Source organism: Pteropus vampyrus, unplaced genomic scaffold (genome assembly GCF_000151845.1).
Source record: "Pteropus vampyrus isolate Shadow unplaced genomic scaffold, Pvam_2.0 Scaffold179, whole genome shotgun sequence".
Taxonomy (NCBI): domain Eukaryota; kingdom Metazoa; phylum Chordata; class Mammalia; order Chiroptera; family Pteropodidae; genus Pteropus; species Pteropus vampyrus.
Genome location: NW_011888960.1, coordinates 1,999,233 through 2,014,590, shown reverse-complemented (window position 1 = coordinate 2,014,590; position 15,358 = coordinate 1,999,233). Strand labels below are relative to the sequence as shown.

Genomic DNA, 15,358 nt, shown 5'->3' with positions numbered 1-15,358 from the left:
TCAGCACCAACTATTCAGAAAGTCTCCATTCCTCCCTTTATTTGCTTCTAAAACAGGACTGATCAATAAGCAATTGCAACATTAAACAAAAAACCTGAAAAATCAACACAGGCCCATCTTTCCTGCGATCTGAGAGATGTATTACAGTTACTGGTAAAGCTCCCATTCGCTTTATGAGAAACCACAGTCTCTGCCTTTAATTCCATCTATCAGAGAGTCATGACTGCTAAATTAATCTACATTTTATATCACTCATAAATCTACAAGAACAACAAATATATAGTAGTGAACGATGGAATTTAACATATCCTCTACATTAAATAAAATCACGTTCATAATAGTCTATGTAACATTATCCTTTGAGTTGTAAGTGAAAGCTGTCCTTGAAGTAAGAATTATTCCAGTAAGGTCTTAAACATGTATATGCTGAGGGGGAGACAGGGACAAGGACTACTTTGCAGAGTGTTCTAAGGGTTAAACACTGATTGCCAATCACTGGGCGCAGGGTCTTGACTGTGGTAGAGACTTACATTTTAGTTCCCTTTTCCCTCTTCTGTGAAGGCCTTAATCGATAGGAACTAAACAGCTATACCCATTTCATCATCTTTGAATAGATCAGTGGTCCTCAAAATGTGATCCCAGGACCAGAAGCATCAGCATCAACCTGGAAAGCTGTTAGAAGTACAAAAGCTTGGACCCCGGCCCAGACCTACTCACGCAGAAACTCGGGGAGTGGGGCCCCGTTATGTGTTTTAACAAGCCCTCTAGGTGACACTGACCCTTCCTAATAGCTGAGAATCGCTGCCTACACTGAACTCCTTGCTCTCGCTCAGTGTTCTTTCCCAAATTGATGTAAAGAGCCGACTTCAGCTGAGCTGCCTTCTGTAGTTAACACATTCTTTGGGCTAGAAGGTTAGAGTGGCACATTATTTTAATTTCAAAGATCTCTTGTTGAACGAATAAGAGGTAGTCAACGAGAGACTGAATCATTGTTCTACTTAGTAAGATTAATAAACTGACTACCATTTGTACTTCCTGGATCTTCGCTGGGCTCTCCCCTCTGGTGGGTTGTCATTCTGAGCTCCCGTTCTAGCCCAGGAAACATCATCGAGTGCCCAGCCTGGGCCCAGAAACAGAATTAACTATGCATCTCAAGCCAGCGCTGCAGTCTAAGTGGATTCATCCCTGCTCCCACAGAAGGCCAGTTCTGGTGGAGCTTCTCCTTACGGGGCCTCATGCCTTGGTCCTACTGCTGATATGTAGTCTCAGTCCTAACTCCTCTTGATTCCGGTGAGAAACAAGGTTGGTTGCCTTCTCTAGTCCTACTCAGACCCCCAAAAGGCATATGATTCAAGTAATGCATTCGACAGTGTCCCAGTGTAATCTTGGTCTATAATCTGGATCTGGGAGAAAAGTCTGATATTCTAAAACTTGAAACTTACCCTTACTAGCAACAGAGTTAAAGACTCAAGAAGAGATTGAGTTCTATTCAATACATATGCATTGGCATCCACTAAAGACACGGTCTACCAACAGCCTGGTTTAATAGGGAAGCTCTGACAAAAAAGGGCTAAATGCTAGCTACAGCTCTCATCCGCAAACTACGCAACACTGGGTAGGTCAATCTTTCTAAGCCCCATTTTTCTCATCTCTCAAATTTTCTATGTCGTAACACTTCCATACAAATACAAGCATTTATTTTAAATTGTATTAAACGCTTAGCCTCAAAGCAAACTTCAGTCAATGCAGTTAGCAAAAAGGGTACTTGCTTGAGATACGGAAGACCTGGATTCCAATTTTGATCCCATAATTAAGACTAAACAGACTTATGAATTAGAGCAAGTTACTCAAATTTTTGCCTTAGATCCCAGATCGAGGAATTACAATTATTCTCCCTTAACTGTATAATACGGATATATATAATAGAGTATTAAATGAGACATTAAGATGCAGTTAACAAATCTGAAAGGTGATTATTATCAATAGCTATATTTTGTCAATGCCACAGAGAGTCCAGCTCAGAAACGCAACATCTGTGACAGTCGCTGGCAGCAAGGCTGAACGTTTCAAAGACACCACTCCCAAGAGAGGGCATCCACCACGGTAAGGGTTGAGCTTGTTCACCTGGGATAGTTAAGGGTCCTCAGTTGCTTCTCCTAGTCTCTCAGGTAGCAGCGTACAGGAGGGAGGGAGGGCGAACTCCACCCCAAGCAGCAGGACTCTTCCCTGATAACCAAACTCCACCAGTCTCTACAACTAATGACCCAAGTTCACAACAAACTAACCTCATCCCCAATGTTTTGCACCCATTTCTCAGAAATGCTTGGTATCATTCCAAACATATATTAAGAAACAACCACGAAGAACAAAATACCCCACCCAGAAGAGGAAGAAAAAAATTAAGGCTTCTACGGCAATTACCATTACATGGAATCTTCCATAACGATGCACTGCTCCAAAACTGTCTCCTGTTCCGGGGAGCCATAGACAAAGGGTACACTAATGCTTAATGGCCAGGTAACAGAGGAGGAAGGCGTTAACAACTTGCTTTTCAGGATGCCTTCGCACTTCTTTGGGCTCCAGAATATTCCTATTTTACTCAAAGCTTTGATACTTAAGTACATAAAAAGCGATAGTTTAATTTTCTAATGTGTGACCTGAGGAATATTTGTTCCAAAGAATATTAGATGGTTACTCAACAAAAGGGTTGCGAGGTTTGGAAAACACAGTATTAAACAAAACTGTTATACTGCCTTTACGCAGAACTTCTTGGAAATTTTAAGGTGCGAGGTACGAAGGCCTGTTGTTAATCACCAACAGGTGAACAGAATAGATGTCATTTCCCAAATTTATTTGATAATAAAACCTTCCACTCTGCCTTCAAACTGACCTTAAGATTAGTGTTACTTAAAAAAACAAAAAACTCCAACTATGGGAAAGGCTAAATGATTTCCCCTTACTTACTTTTATTCACAGCTCCCACTCACCAGTTCCAATTGTTTGTCAAGGGAGAGAAGACTGTGCTCCATCAGAAATAATAGTTATCAACAGATTTTCTGTATCAGGGCTCATTCAAAACTACTCCACAGCAAGTCTTAGGCACAGGCAGATACTCTGGAACAGAGAACCAGCTCTCTGAAGCAATGCCATGGGGCAATGATTGATTTATGAGCAGCAGTGGTACCACTTGAAGACACCGGAGCTTCAATCTCTTTCACAGCCCTTTCTGCCAGGTCCTCCCTAGGTTTTTTTTGGGTCTCAGTTTGAAAATATCCTGAGGCTTATTATGCACATCAGGCAAGGCAAAGGTAAAGTAAGAGGATAAGGACGAAGGACTTCTTACAAAAGCCCCTCCCTGGGACTGCTCAAATCATTAATCCAAATGCTAAAAGCCAACCCCAGGAGCAGACTGGTGCGCCCTCGGCAGCTCACACACATCCAAGAGCTCCTAAACTATGCCCCTTCTGAACCTGAGGGCTTTAGCTGATCCCTGCGAGTCCACATGTAGAAAGAAGTTGGCATCTGGAAAATGTGTCATGGATGAGCAGAACTGTATCTGATGGCCAGAATCCCTGAAGCTCCCCTTCTGCAGGGCCCTAGCTTAGGCCATTGCTTCTTTTAGTAACTGGCGAGGATCGGCTCCTCACAATGGTGAACGGCACTTCTAAGTCACCCAACGTTCTTCAGAGTAGATGTTGGAAGTATTTTGACAACACCCATTGGGATGGCTATTATTAAAAAAACCCAACAACAACAGAAAATAACAAGTGTTGGCGAGGATATGAAAAATTGGAACCCTTGCGCATTGCTGGTTGGAATCATAAAATGATGCAGCTGGGAAATGGTTTAGCAATTCCTCGAAAAGTTACACACATATATATAATTACTATATGATTCAGCAATTCCATGCCTGGATATATACCTCAAAGAACTGAAAGCAGGGACTCAAACAGATATATGTACACCCACGTTCGTAAGAGCATTATTCACGATAGCCAAAAGGTAGAAAGAACCTTAGCGGCCCTCAGCAGATGAATGGATAAACTAAATGTGGTGCACACATACGACAAAATATTATTCAGCCATGAAAAGGAATGAAATTCTGACACGTGCTACATCATGGATGAACCATGAAAACATTATGCTGTGTGAAATAAACCAGACACAAAAGGACAAGTATCATATGATTTCACTTATGTGACGTAACAGATTAGGCAAATTAAGAAAGCTAGAAAATAGCATAGAGGTTAGCAGAGGTTGGGAGAGTTAGTATTTAATGAGAACAGAGTTTCTATTTGGGATGATGAAAATGTTCTAGAAATAGACAGTGGTGACAGTTACATGGGATTGCCTATATGATTAATGTCACTGAATTGTATACTTTAATATGGTTTAAGTGGAAATGTTTATGTTTATTTTACCAAAATGAAAAATATTTAAACATTTTTTTGAGGTTAAGAAATGCCAACACATTTATACTGTTAGGAAATTCATATGCCGTGGTTTGATCTTTCCTAATCTCTGCTGGTTGGTTCACGCTCACTGTTTCTTTTATGTGGTCTGAGTTCTTGGGTTCTCTCTCTGTTGTCTTTAAACTGTACCAGATCCACAATTCTAACGTGTGGTAACTGTCCTGACCCCTAATTTAAATAAATCATTTTCGAGGCTTAAGCCCTAAGGAAAGCTAAAAGAAAGGAAAGAAAGGGGAGAGAGGGAAGGGAGACAGGAGGGAGAGGGGAAAAAGATGGAGAAAGGAAGGACCGCCGACTTGGTAATTTAAAAGTTTATACCGTGTGTGTACCCCATGGGACTCCCGTTTGGCAAGAAAGACAGGTCACTCGTTTGCCCAGGCTCCTTAGCAGACCAGGGCCCAGCCCCACCCACCATGCATTCCATCCACTCTGCTATACTTCTTACGTCGCACTCAGTAATTCCTCTCCTTTTGAAAACTACTCAGCAAAAGTTGAACTAATCGGTCCTTCCAACGCTTACTAAATCAGGCCACTGCATTTTTCATGGCGCAGCAGAAGTCAGAGAGCCCCAAATCCCCACACCATTGAGGAAGCAGAGGCTGCCTATGTGAGGAACACACCCCAGGAGAGGTGGGGCCCGCTGTTCTCTCTTTATTATGTCATGTAAATCCCGGGAATAGAACTGCAGGTGAATAGCTATTCTCCACCCTTCGACAGCAGTTCTCTGATTCCAAAATTTAGGAAACAGGCAAATAAGCTTTAAACTAGCTGGTTATAGTTTATGTCAGGAATTATTAGCAAAAGATCTGCATTATTTTTCCAAATCCTGCTGCTGCTGGTCTTTAAGGAGGGAAAATAGGGCGAAGAGGAGAGTAAGGAGGGAGAAGACATATCTTTCCCCAGATTGGGTGAGGAAGGGCATTTTCCTAGCCTACAGCACTTATCGTGACCTTATGAGCAGCTGTGACCCTTCCGCCATACTGCCTAGGGAACTCTGTGCCTGGGTCAGCGCGACAGTCTCCTTTCATCCTCACACTTGAGTGTTTAAAAAATAGGGGGGTTGAATTAGGTTTGCCGCAAAAATTAATTGAACGAAGTTATTAAAACCACATTTTACTGAGACTCCTGTGGAGCTAAGATACTAAATCTCAGAACTGCTCTCTCCTTGGAATGCTGTCTTGGAGGAAGACACAAGAAGACCTTGCAGAATTTTACTCCTTTCCAAAGGCTTTGCCTAACTTTAATCTTTGGGAGAGACGACACAGGGGAGCTTCGTTAAAACACTTTGGGAACCAATAAGACCATTAAAGCATGTTTCTGGATCAATGTGAGTTGAATGAGAAGAGCTACTTTTTATTTCTGAACACTGTCAACTACACGATAGTAGGGGCTTTCTGCAGCCTTGATTCCTGTCGATTAAGTTGTTCAGAGCACAAGAATAAGAGCACTGGACAGTTTTAGACATAAGCAAAGAACACATTTCTAACCCCAGCCACACTTGATTACCACTGGCAACAAAATATTTAGTTTATATTCATGTAGTTGTTTAGAGTTTACAAAGCATATTGCTTTCCCTGTCGTATCAGAAACAACGTGGTGAAGGAGTTAGTGTAAGTATTAGCAACGTTACCATCCCCTACCCTCTGTCCAACCGTTTTCACATTAATAAAAAAAAGTTCAGCAAGGATAAGAGATCCGTCTGCGGTCATTCGGTAAATGGATGCCTCTGTGCAAACCTATCATCCCAGAGACCACCTTTACTCCCCGTGCCTCAGGCACCTTCATCCTAAACAAGCGTGTGCACGCGCCCTTCCATGTTCACTCACACCCTGTGACCTCAGACGTAACATGCCATCTCCCCATCCAAACGTTACTATTCTGTCAAGAGTACCAAAACTCTCAGACATCCAGGGACAGAATGCTGATCTCGGCCTTCACTCTCCTCGCTCCTCCCCATTCACTTCGTTAAATCATGCCAATTCTCTTTAACAAAAATATACTGACAACTTCCCTTGCGGCGAAGGGAAGTTCTGTTTGACTTGGCCCTTCCCACTTTTTCAACCCTCACTTGGACCTCATCGTTTTCTATTTACCATTCCAATATTTACCCTACAGATCTTCCTGCCTCCAGCCTCTCCCTCATGCTCCAGTTCCTATGCCCCATTATAAATTATTCTCCCTAAACCACCATGTCATACTAGCACTGCGCCTATAATTTTCCAGTAACCCCCAAACATCTTGGATAATGTTCAAGATACTCAGACACAATGAAACTATCTTTCCAACTGCATCTTCCACTACTCTTCTATAAATATAACATTAATATTTATCTGATCGTAAAATTTCCCCCCAAATCCTTCAGGCACTTACAATCCCACTTCACTCCACTAAGGACCTCCGACAGTGAGACCCTGGCCTTTCTGGCCCTTGCTTACATTTTTCCTCTCCCTAACCCCTTGCCTCCGCTACCAGATTGTAAAACCTTTGAGAATGACCATTATATTTCATGTTTATTTCATTACAGTGCCAAAAAAAATGCCCTGGCCAGCACAGACAAAAGCTGAATGACAGTGAATGGGAAATCCCGAGACCGCAAGTCCTCTGGATAAGGAGTCAGAGGTGCGATGTTCTTCATATACAAAGAGGACATTACAAAGAAGTCATCATTTAATATGTTTATTGAGCATCTTTTATGTGCTCCGAAGTATCTTGTAGCAGCTTGTTAATATGTATCGTGAACCACTGTAGTATCATACAGTAAAAATATTTAAAACTGTACTCCCCAATTTTCTTTTAAATATCCAGGAAGAGTGCTGTTTGAATTTGTCAGTGTGAAAAATCTGAGAAAATTCTTGTCTAGGGAGGAGAGGGCAGAGGAAGGAGTAAGGATTAAAACATTCAATGAATCCAGGCACTGGACTGATACATGTTACACTATTTTCTCTCTCTGTCTCTGTCTCTCAAGTTAAGATTGGAGTTTTAAACAATCATTTCCTTTTCTGAGATGTTCTGCAGAAATCTACAAAAGTAAAAAGGGAACAGCGTGATTAAAGGCAGCAGCATAAAACAGACAGCAGTGCAGGCACCATCACACTTGAGCCACACAGCAGGATTCCAGGGAAACACCCACCAAGGGACACTCTGGGACAGACCCTAATGATTTCTGTGGTCCTGTTGTTAAGGGTCTGGGCTCTTCCTTAGGACGGACCATTTCCTCCGTCCTTTCTCAGATTTGACATTTTTCAAACGTACCATGAATACAGACTAGAGACAATTTTGAAATTCCCTTCAAATTCCTTCCGAATCTGTGAAATGGGCTATGCCACCAGCACGGACTACAGAACAGATGGTCCAAAGGTTATGTGCACAGGGCTACGACGAGATTGTGAATATAGTGCTGAAGTCATTTCTTTGAACACTGAGAAAGGCTGGCTGCCTGTTGGACTCTAACGCTCCTATAAGGCTTGCTCTATGAGACGCGAACTGTAGATTCAAGAGTAAAAGTTTTCCTTTATAAGTGGATGTTTGGAACTTCATTCAAAATTCTCACTTGCCTTCTTTTATTTGTAAATACAGGAATTCTTCTTCTCATTCTGCAGGGATACTGTGATTCATGATAACGTAGAGTATCCAGCCCTGACACAAAACAGAAACGCAACAAATGGTGGCTGGTTTTATACTCGGCTTCCTTCCTTGGTGTAAGATGTTCCTGGGACGTTGCTGCTACCTAAGGTATAAACCCAAAGTCACCTCAGAATCCTAGATTGTCTAAATTCCACACTTAATTCGCACAAAAACCCAAATGCTTGGAACGAGGGTGAATAAGGGACACGCAGGCACACAGGTCATTTAACGCCTTTGCCGTGGCTTTATGAGGGTGAATGTCAATTATGCCGGTTTAATCAACAAAAGAATCTTTAGGTTCACAAAGTAATTCATAAAGCTGCAAACCAGTAATCTCTCTACAGAACTGGCAGATACCTTCAAGGGGAATGGCTTCTTCAGAGAGATGACTGCTCTTATTGTTCAAACAATTACAGACGTTTTATCCCTCTTTTATACTTAGTTACTGTACTGGCTTCACCATAGATTCTAGGCAACTCAAGGAAATGGACTTACATAAAATTTATCTTTGCATCTGTAATACCTTACACAGTTTCTAACACACACACAGAGACAGAGAGAGAGGGACAGACAGACAGAGAGCGAGCATGAGAGAGAAAGAGATATTGATCTATGCCATACTTGTCTCAACAGGGTTCTGAATAAATCAAACAAAGCAGGTGACTACCCCAACTGCTGGGAAAACAGCTTGGAACAGAATCAGCAGCTATCAGAGAAGAAGAAAGTGGAACAAGAACCTGGCCCCACCCTCCCAGCAGACATTCAGAATTCTGATATCCCTCCAATCTGTGGAAAGAATAAAATCCATTTACAGTAATTCATTAATTTTTAACTTAGGAGTTTGGACGACCAGCAAATTATTATGCTAATGTATAAAACAAAGGTAACACAGTCCTAACAAGTTCACTCCACCAGGAATATGCACATTTTAAAAGAAAAGACAAAATTAGCTGAAGATTTAAAGCAAAGGTCTCAAACTGTACTGTAGCCACAAATCAATGCCTCCATTTGGGTTTTGGTCAGTCCACACATTAGTGTTTCTAAAAAGTTAAATTTTAACTACCAGCATTTAAGTTGGAAATTTCATATAAAATTTCTAAACTCCGTTATCAAATGCGATGCTCTTAGAGAAAAAAGAGTAGACCTGACAACACTGGGTACATATTCCCGACAAGATCACTTGAACTGAAGTCCAAGTTATCCCTTTAAAATGGCCTGTCTATCCATTTGCTCCAATCTCTATCCAGTCCCATTTTACAGCTAGAGAATCTAAGCTTAGACAAGTCCCAAAACCACAGAGCTAGCAAAAAGCCTGTTTGTGAATATAGCTAACAAACTCCAGGACTTTCACTCCTAACCATTCTGCAACCTGACCTCCAAATGAAAGGTAGTTAATATTAAAAGAGGTATTTAACAGCCCTGTACATGAAGTTTATAGCAGCTCTATTCACAATAGCCTAAAATCTGGAAAGAACCCAAATATCCATTGACTAGTAAATGGATAGACAAATTGTGGTATATCCACACAATAACAAATACTCAACTGATACTCAAAACGACATGAATACATCGCGAAAGGATTTTAAGTAAAAGCAGCCAGACTCAAAAGACAACACAGCCTATGACTGCATTAACATGAAATTTCAGAAGAGACGAAACTATAGAGATGAATAAATCAGTGCTTGGAGCCAGGGGTGCAGGAGCGGGTGAGGACGCTTTCTGCAGCGATGGGCATGTCCCTTCCGAGTCGTGACTGCAGAAGTGGCTGGATGACTGTATACATTTGTCAGAACTAAAAACTGGGTGACTTTTATTTTATGTAAATTATACCACGGTAAAGCTGATTTTTAAAAGAGGAGCTTGGAAAATTCTATAAAACTACAGAGAACAGTACTACCGTCTCTACCTGGGAATGTTTAGGAAAGCTTTGAGAAAGGTGAGATCTGAATTGGATCTCATCACAGAACAACTTTCAAGCGCATAAGAAGTAGAGAACGGCATATAAGTAGCCATGTTCTGCACTGTAGCCTATGAAAAGTGGTATCTCTGAATACAAAGGAAAATGCTTCATAAAAGGAAATGCACAGAGACGGATGACGAGTACTTGGACAGGTATCAAAGACAAGCTGATCTTACAAGATTTCCCAAAAGGGAATCAACTCAGACATATAATGCTGTTCATATGCAAAATAAGCAGATAGTGTGAAAGTTTTGTTTTCTTTTTGCATAAAGCAAAAGGAAAAAGATGAGTCAAAAAAGAAAAAGGGGGAAAAAACCCAAAGGAAATAAAGGTAGGGATGGCAGCAAGGAGGTGAAATAAAGACAAGGGACACTCCGGGTCAGAACCAAAGGTACCTTGCTACCGAAATTAGAAGAGAGAAGAAGGGAGGTGTTTCAGACCTTGACGAGGGACTTAAAGTAAAACTAAAAAGTAGGGGGAAAGAGACCTACCAAAGTCAGAGCTACAGAGAAAAGAGACTGGAGACCCAACGGCAGGCCCAGAAGAATTCGAGGGCAAGGGGAAAGCAAGACCGTTCTCTCTTAAATCTCACAAAGCAGACTCCTCCCCTTGCATCTACTCCCAACCCCGGCCCCGCCTTACTTGAAGGCTTCTTGTACCCATCCCTGAACCCCTCTGACACCTCCCTGATGGGCTAGAACGCTTCCTTCACCGGTCTCCAAAACCCAGTTCAAATGCCACCTTTTCTGTGAAGCGTCTCAGGCAGAGTTAATAGTCCTCTTTATTTTCAGAACATGTTCTAAATATTCTCAAAATGTTGAACTGCAATGTTGAACTGTCTCCTCTACTACCCGATGGGCAACTCTAATAGAGGACTCGATAGTAAGAATGAAAACTCTTACTAAAAAGCAGTTCAAAAAACTGTAAAGCCCACCTCATCTCATAAAACACAAGAAGGATCCTAGAAACCTTGCTGTTTGAAGGGATTCTACAGTGATTCTTCTGAACAAGAGTATGACCCACCCTACCCCACTCCCCAGTTCTTCTCCGTACCATCAAGGATCTTTTTTGAAGCTTGATATCTGTGATGCTTTAAAATTTCTCAGTGAATGGCCAACACAGAGAAGGCAAATTGCATCAGGAATGGTGGGCAGCAGTCAAAGAAGAAACTTCCTCTATAAAAATAAAAGGAGCACCTTAAACTCTCAAAGACAGAGGAGTTTACTGAATAAAATAAGTGTACAAGAACCTGAAGAAAAGTGGAATGAGACAAGAAGTCAGCAAGCTTATGAAGCTTTCATAGGAAACCATCGAAGTCAACAATACCCAAAGATAAATGAGTGACAACATGATTTTGTAATAAAAGATGTAAAAGTGGTTTTAGTGTTACAGGGACAGAATGATGGGATGATAGAGTTGCTGGGAATAAGCAGGGAGACACTGGCTTAGGAAGCTGTTTGGGAAAGAAAACTCCAATATAGATTGTGGAAGAAAGGTCATGAGCTGGTGAAAGGCACACCAGGCATGGCTGACGACAGGAGGGGTGGTACTACAGTCACAAAGCACCACTGAGGTCCCCTGCATGGAACGCCAAGTCCAGCCTTCTCCAACAGGGTGAATCAGAATCATCGGTGAGAATTTTACAGTGCTTCCCCTCAGAAGGGACCCTGATGTGTAGCTGAACAATCACCCCAAACCTCAGAGAAATAAAGAGATTTCACTCACATTTGTCAAACGCCCAGAGACCAAGTGTGCAAAGAGCTAAAGACAAATCCAAAGGACGAGGTTTTTTGTGTGTCTTGAAGGGAGTATTCCACAAGTCTAACTAATGGAATTTATCTGGAAAAAAGTTAGCAAAATAATTCAAGGTATTTTTAGGCGTCATTAAAATAGCTTCCATATAAACTTTCTTAAAAGGGTCAATTTTTAAATGAAAGCTTTTTATTTGAGCAAATGGTGATTAATTCCTCCCTTTCAACTAAGAAAAGCCAAGCCTCTTTACTAATAGCAGACTGACTTTATTACCTTCGAGATAGGCAGTTTTTAACATCATTTATTTAAACAGTTCAGAAGCACTAAAAAGTGTCAGCCACAGTGGGAGGCACTGGGGATATAAGAAATAAAAGGCTGACTCTGACCTTAAGGAACTCACCTGTTAAATGGGTAGAGAAATACTGTAGTGTGGATCACATGCTAAAAAGATTAGCACTGTAACGAAATAAAGCTAAGAGAAAACAGAATCCAGATTTGAGAGGTGCATGAAGTGCAAGCAGCATGAAGTCTAAGCAGCCTGAAGAATTAGCATATTCAAAGTGCAAGAGCTTGAGAACACAATAACAATTTCCCAATATCCCTCTGTGAAATATAAAACATCATTAATGGCTACCATTAGAAATTAATAAACTGCAGTCACCCAGCCAAACGGTAAGTTAACTAGAAATGGAAACAAGGTGATACAGTTTTAAGAGGTTGGTATATTCACCTTTCTAAACTTTCAGCCTTGCACTTGAAATCCAGCTCATGTCAACAAAACTGGTGAAATATTACATTAAAACAAAGACGAAAGCTGCCCATGAAAATCTTATTTGCCTTTGTAATATATTTAGGTTATGGCGTCTCTGCTTCAGTGGGCACTTAGCACCACTTGACATTTTCCAAGGAAGGAGGGAGGCATGACCTGTATCTTTTTGGGTCTTGTTTGAAAAAGTATCCTACCCTATTTAAGTAATTCTGCAAACATCTCAGGCACTGGCATAATTAACGTAGCTTCCAAATTAACTGTATGACACACACACACACACACATACGCTAAGTGTGTTGACTAGTGTAACATCTCTTGAAACAGCTATACACAGTTTTGTAAGGAATGATATGCTAGATGCACTTTTAAACCTCAAAAGGGCCCTACCCTTGAGTATATTAAGGTTCTTAGGTATCATATCTTAAAGCCAAACTTTTTCAATCGGAATGCATTTCTTAATAGAACTTAATATTCCAACATTTGCTTTATATTTCTTCAGGAAAACATCTATTTGCAAATGAAATAAAAACAGAATACAATGTTGCCATGTGCTCTTCTAATTCTAGAAATTCTTCAAGGCAGGAGGTATGTACATTATACCCAAGTGCTCAAATACTAGTTCAAGTACATGTTTATGTAGTCTGAAATATCTGAACATCCGTACTCAAAACCCAGTGACTGATGTCCTGGAACAGGGGCTGACAAACTACAGCCTTCGACCACAGGCTGTTCTTGTAAAAACAAAGTTTTATTGGAATATATCCCCAAACATATTGTCTATGGCTGTTTTCAAGCTACAGTTTGCAGAGTTGAGTCATTGTGACAGAGGCTATATGCACTACAAAGCCTAAATATTTACGACGTGACCCTGTACAGAAGAAGTCTGTTGACCCCTATCTTAGAATCATCGGAACCAGTGCTATGACAAATCTATGCCTAGCCTCAGAGCTTATCTACTCTGGAAGATGAACTGAATACGGTGAAGAAGAATTCTTCACAAAAACATCCAAGGAGAAACCCACATGGAAAAACCTCTGCTGATTCATCCAAAGTCATAGTAACTGTCAATCGTGACTAAAAACTAAACTTTAATAACAAAACAGCTCTCTTAATGTTTTAAAAACTGCTGCGTTAATAGAATCAACACATAAGTTCATTGTACTTTTATTGTCACTTGTACCTTAACCACTACTAGGAATCATACTAGCTATTCCTTTACTCCTTACACTGGCATCCAAGAACCCACGTGAATGAACTAGTAAACTAAGTAGAACATAGTCTTCGTAAAAGTTTGTTTTCATCTGCCATGACAGACATAGAATGGGATGGTAGGTGGCACATCCAAAATCTCTTCTCGATGTATTTAGCCTCTTCTATGCTTACAAGCTTAAAAACCCCAAGCCTGCTCTCAGTCATAAAAAAGAATTACGCCAAAATAAATCCTGTTAGATCTATCTGCCATTATTAGAATAAGCGAAAAAACAAGCTAATATTTCTATCTGTTATTAAAGTTACATTTAAGAACTGAAGTCTATCAAATAAACAGGGAATATATATTCACATGTCAATATTAACAAAACTGTGAGTCAATCATGCCGAAAAAGAGATCGATAAGTCATTTATTTACCAATTATTATTTTTTTCTCTAGTTACCAAAATGAGATAATGCAAATACCTAAATAAATACAATCAACTCTTGAACACCCCTTGCATGATTTATCTGAGGCATGTTCCTTCCCCTAAGTGCTTAACCAAAGGTGCATCAACAAGCTGGTACCCTGGACAATACCAATGCAGTCACAGGTTGCAAGCCGATGTTAACATAAAGCTAAATCAAGCATTTCATAAGGCCGACATGATGCCAAAACAACCACAAAACAACTAAAGTAAAAGTAAAATTAGTGATTCTGTAACTACTCGTATCATTTCCTCCCTCATCTCTGGTGTTTCTCCTATTTTGGATTAAAAGACAACGGGAAAAAAATATTTAAAGTACAATCAAGTAAGTGACAACCAGTTTATCATATCATAAGATTTACAAAGCCTTATTTTCCGCTTTATAAAAGGTCAGATCGTGATCCTATTTCTCACCTGCAGGGTATTTCGCAAGACAAAGTCCTAAAGAACCTTCAAATCTAAATAATTTTCTCAAGGCTCAGTTTTCTCATGAAGTTCATTTATGTGAGCTATCAATCAATGTGAGGAGGGGCAAACTACGCCTAGGGCAGCACGGGCTGGGGGTGATCTTTAGAATGTATCTTGATGAAAAAATGGAAACCCCGCCGAGCCCTTAACTTTCTCCGCTTTTCTAGTCCTAGTTTTCTCCGTGCAAAATCCAGAAAAGCAGAACTTCCTACTCCCTGCTTGCCTCTATCTGAGGCCTGGTGCAGAAATTCAGACCGCTAGTTATCCAAGTACCTTCTTAAGGTTGTCTTAAGGCTCAAGCCCGCTCAGAAACAGCAAAAGGTTTGCTTTCTTGGATTAAAGGAAGGCAATTACAGAGTTTGGCGGCCAGGTTTGTCAGGAAGCGTAGGGCCGAGAAAGAGGGAGAATCCAGAGACTGAGCTCCATCAAGTCCCAGGAACCACCCCCAGGGGCGGCTGGACTGTCCTCGGTACTTCCCTGCCTCCTCTGCTCGGGTGGAGAGAGCGGCAGGTCGGGACGAGGCTTTCTGAGCTACTTTCCGGGACGACTGGACTCGCCTTCGGACACCCGAAGCGCCCCCGGCCCGGTTCCCTCGCCCTTTGCCCTGTCTCCCCCCTTCTCAGGGACCCACAGCCA

General features: G+C 41.1%; 1 protein-coding gene across 4 annotated transcripts in view; it reads right to left on the bottom strand.

The window, feature by feature from the left end:
* Window positions 1-15,358, bottom strand: part of CREBRF (CREB3 regulatory factor) — a 43,533-nt gene that overhangs the window by 27,292 nt on the left and 883 nt on the right. The window contains exons 2-3 of one of the 4 annotated variants that reach the window (XM_023537148.1): window positions 11,782-11,895; window positions 11,110-11,231 (exon numbers count right to left, since the gene is read on the bottom strand). The exons of 1 other annotated variant lie outside the window; for it this stretch is intronic. The gene's annotated coding sequence lies outside the window, so the exon portion shown is untranslated. Of the gene's footprint in view, window positions 1-530; window positions 572-11,109; window positions 11,232-11,781; window positions 11,896-15,358 lie in introns of those variants that run through there. 2 more of the 4 variants (XM_023537147.1, XM_011370982.2) reach the window with 2 other exon arrangements.